We start from the raw sequence: 4,575 nt of genomic DNA on the forward strand, positions 1-4,575 counted from the left end.
GTTAGCAAGGAAAAGGCCTCAGATGTAGCACTATTTCTTCAAGAGTGTTACCACCAATAGCAGTAAATTCTGACATAGGGACTGTATTTTTTCTGAGTGTTGGTATAGGTGTTGTCAAGGTATTGCTCAGCTGGATAGAGCTAATACTTGATCTAATGTTTTGGATGTTTTGGTGGAAAAAAGAAGCAAACTCATTACACTTTTTAGCTGATAAAAACTCTTGAGATAACTGTGTTGGGGGATTTCTTAATGATATAATGTGTAAGATCTGGCCAGATCTGGCCTGAATTTTAGTTTAAAATGTTCATCAATCATATCAACATATCAATAGTATGTGAAGGAGCTACAGTGATGATGTCATGACCAAGACCTCCATCTATTTTATTTCAGAGATATCTACTGAAATGTACATGCTAACCAACTAGCTGCATCCTGGGCCGTGTTGTAATACCACTTTATGACACTAGATGCTGTGTGAGTCAGTGTAGCGTCTAGTCTGCCCTCAGTCCCATGAAGAAGAAAAGCTTCCTCCAGAGCTTGAATTTACTCAACAGCTCCCGATTAAAAACCTCCCGACTAGCGTCACAGAAACGCACAGATGTCTGAAATGCCTAGAAAGTGATCCTTATCTCCATCCCGAAGGACCAACAAGAAACCACGTTCAACAGCGAAGAAAAGAAGAAAACACAAGTAAATCCTGATATGTTTTTCCACCACCTGAGACAGCTCCAGGCGAGGAAAGAAATGCAGTTTGATGCTGAGCTCGCAACTTTTCTGTTAGACTGGTGAGTAAAATCTAATGTTGGTTTACAGCTGAAGGTATGGATTTCTGCAAGAAAGTATCTTTTTTGACATATTTTTAAAATCTAATGTCAGTTACTGTTACAGGTCTATTATACACTGGTAACACATTTTGTACCCTCTGGGGTTCCTCGCGTCCAAAAAAGGACACACAAAGAAAATGCTATAAAATCATCATATATCATTTTTTTGCATACATCTCTTAAACCACTTCAGTTCTGCTCAAACCTACCCAATGTTTATTAGTTTTCAGGATTTTAACCCTTTAAATGCCAGTTTGAAGACATGTTGCCTCTTGTTTTATTAAAAAAAACAACACAGAATATGAGATATTTCCCACATAATACATGATGGAGGGATGTGACATTGTTTTATATCAGAGTCTTTTATATCAAGACATTTCTCAAAACCAGAATATGATCAGGGTGACTTTTGAACACTGGAAATAAATCATGTACTCATCCCGGCAGTAGCCCCCGTGGCACTCAAAATTTCCCTGGAATTTTCTAGTTTATAATAATATCTTATTGACTGTTGCAGTATTTTACCTTTTTATTGTTATTTCCTATAAATATGTTTATTGCATACGGCATTATACAGCAAGCAAAATATCTTGTAAGTAAAAACCTACCTAATGGCAATAAACCTTATTTTCTGAATCTGCCTTTGTGATGATGTCATCATCCCTTCGTCATGCTGCTGTAGCCTGACACCCATGTGTCATGCAGTATACCCTGGCCTTCATATTTATATAGGTAAATAAAAACATACTGTTTGTACTACAAGTACTCATAATTTGTTTTAGTGCTATCAACAATTTTAACTATCAACAATCAATCCACATATAAATAAGAAATTATACGGAACTTTGGGAAAACAATAACATGATTAATTGGGCAGGAACTAAGAGGAAAAATGCTGCCCCCTGTGGAGGTGGAGCAAGTGGCACGATATTACACATTATACCTTTAATCTATCCACAGTGGGGAATAGAGCACAAGTGTTGTTAATATTCCCATTAATGATGTTAGAGAAGTAATATTGTCTAACCCTGCATAACTCCAAGTTATAGATACGGAGATTCTCTTTAAAAATGGCATATTTGAAGCTTAGTTTTCCTCCATTTACGTTCAGGCTTCCTGCATTCTCTCTTTTGGTTTGCTACTGTAGTGACATTCTTTATTGTGCTTTATGTTCTCAGGTCATTTTAACCTTGACCAAGGACCTTGAGATAAATTGACTAAGATGGTCGTCCACAGACTCTGCTGTTATACTTGGTGTCATGGACATTGCTTCCTTAAACAGATTGCTGGTATTCTCATTAATGTACCTCTTATAGACAGTTTTAGATCTGGTTTGGGTGGTTGGAGTGACCGGCCCATCAAGGAAAGCACAGAAATGATCAGAAAGATCCAAGTCAATAACAGTAACAGTAGGAATACTGAGACCCTTGCTGATAACCAAGTCCAGTGTATGACCTCGAACATGCTGTACCACATCAAATGTATCAAACAACGCAATAAGTGCTGTCATCAGCATTGTAAATGTGAATATTAAAATAACCAGTTAAAAGAGTTAAAATCTGTTGAAATGATTGATGTCATTTCAGAAAATTCATCAATAAAGTTTGGGTCATATTTCAGGGGTCTGTAGATAACAGGTAGTAAAATGATTAGAGAGCTCTTCATCACAGTACAAACATATTGGAAGGAGTTATACTCCCCAAGGGAGTATTTACATTCAAATGCATGTTTATATAGAGCAGCTACACCGCCACCTCCCCTGCCAAGTCAGGAAACATTGAAAGTTGGGGGGCTGACTCAAGGAGAACTGCTGTACTGCAGCTGTTCTCCAACCATGATTCAGTTAAAAACATCAAATCTAACTGATATGTAGAAATAAGATCATTAACTATTAACTATACTGGGCTTTGTTGGCAAGTGATCGAATGTTAAAAACAGCTAACTTTAAAATATAGGACGGGCTTGGAACATTCTGAGGTTTATCTGTCCTGTTGGTGAAGCTGGAGCAGGTGAAGGTGGACGGGGTGTTCACAAGGGAATTTGAGGAGAGAAAAAGGGGAGTAGTGGGAGGGGTGAGTCGGATCTGAGCAGTGACCAGCTTTTTCATCTGGTCAGTGAACTCCAAGAGGGGGGAGGAGGGGGATAGGTTACCTGGAGAGGAGGGTGATTCCTCACAGGCGGTTAATGGTAAGTGGGGTGTAGCATCCTGTTACTCTTTGCTCTGACGTCCATCATCATTAAGGCTGACTTCAGGCAGGGGCAGAGGTGGCTGTCCTTCAGCGTTTCTTCCATGTTCTGTTGTGTTTTCCTCTTGTTTTGATTCCTCTTGTCTCTTGTCCTTGACAGAAGGAACTGATGGGTGATGCAGGAGGAAAAATAGGTTGTAGATGAATAGTTTTATTCCTGACGTGTTGAAACAAAGTCCATCTGCCTGAAAAAGATATCTTCAATCCCAGAAAAATGTAAATTCTCAACAAAGTGCAGTGAATGGACAGTATATGCAGCTGAGAGCCATGTGTTCACTGCCAACAATCTGCTGAATCTCGCAGCTCCTCCTCTGTTCAATGGATCTGTGAAGTCTCGTTTCAGTATTTCAGACTGCTGCTTCACAACATCATTGGTCTCTATGTGCAGTATGATGTTTTTCACAGTTGGATGTGCAGCTACAATATGCAGGATTTTTTCTGGCATGTCAGAGACCTCACCCTTAGGAAAACAGAGTATTTTGGTGTTTTTGCTGCACATGGTTCTCACATCTTTTACAGCAAAGTCATCTACATTCGTAGTTTGAGGCCAAGTCGTTAGCTTAGCCTTTTGCTCCCTGACTTACTCTCAGTCCTTACCCTTCTCTCTGAGGATGAGAGGTTATCCAGGTCATCAGATGGAGATCCAGGGTCCTGCAGTAATGGAGCAAATCTGTTCTCAAGTTGCACAATCAGCTTTTCTGGAGGTTTGTGGATAGTTCTCTCTTTCGCAGCTGTCCACAGCTAACAGACTGACTCTGTCATCTTCCTGTGTAAATGCATCACGGATAAAGAAACTGTCAGAAGAGTGAATGATGAATGAAAGGATGTTTTCTTTCTGTCTTTTCATCTTTACTAATGAACCATTTAATTCACTGAGCAGCTCAGAAGCTTCCAGCAGCTGCCGGCATCTTTTAAGGTGGAATGTTTTATGCGTGTTACCCGATGCATGATTGATGTTTGGAAATCAATCAATACACCTTAAATGTCAAGATAACAACTTTGACCATCTCATTCGTGTTTATTAGCTCTCTACATGACAGACTCTTTAGTGATGATCAGATCTTATATATAAAGCGGCAGATAACATGGGTCTGATTGAGCTGCTTCTTCCCCTAGGGGTTATAAAATCTGAAATGTGTCCAAACTGCCTACACTGAAGATGGAGCAGGTTGAATTATTTTTCCTTTATGTTTTCCATTGCTCACACTGCACCTTGTTCTAAGGAGGAGTATCTGGGCAGAAACTGACACTGTGCCATCTATAGGAATGGTAAGCTAAACTCATATCAGGATAAAATGTAAAGCCTGAAAAATATTAATCTATTTTTTGGATCATATAAATCGGTCTTGAATCTGTAGAGATAAATTGCAAAGCTGCAAAGGAAGGCACAATGGAAATAAAATAAAATAAAATATGCTATTTTCTGTTTAAAAATTATTTCTTGCAATATAAACAGCTCCATGAAAAAATATCTGAAGTCAGACAACACTGATAATGTGGCATGA

General features: G+C 39.0%; 1 pseudogene; it reads right to left on the reverse strand.

Annotated features, from left to right (window-relative positions):
- Positions 1 to 3,033: 3,033 nt before the first annotated feature.
- Positions 3,034 to 4,018, reverse strand: LOC147818033 (uncharacterized; annotated as a pseudogene).
- Between the last annotated feature and the right edge of the window lie 557 nt (positions 4,019 to 4,575).

This window comes from Seriola lalandi, unplaced genomic scaffold (genome assembly GCF_002814215.2).
Source record: "Seriola lalandi dorsalis isolate HSWRI2012SDOR001 ecotype SW California unplaced genomic scaffold, Sedor1 jcf7180002054760, whole genome shotgun sequence".
NCBI lineage: Eukaryota > Metazoa > Chordata > Actinopteri > Carangiformes > Carangidae > Seriola > Seriola lalandi.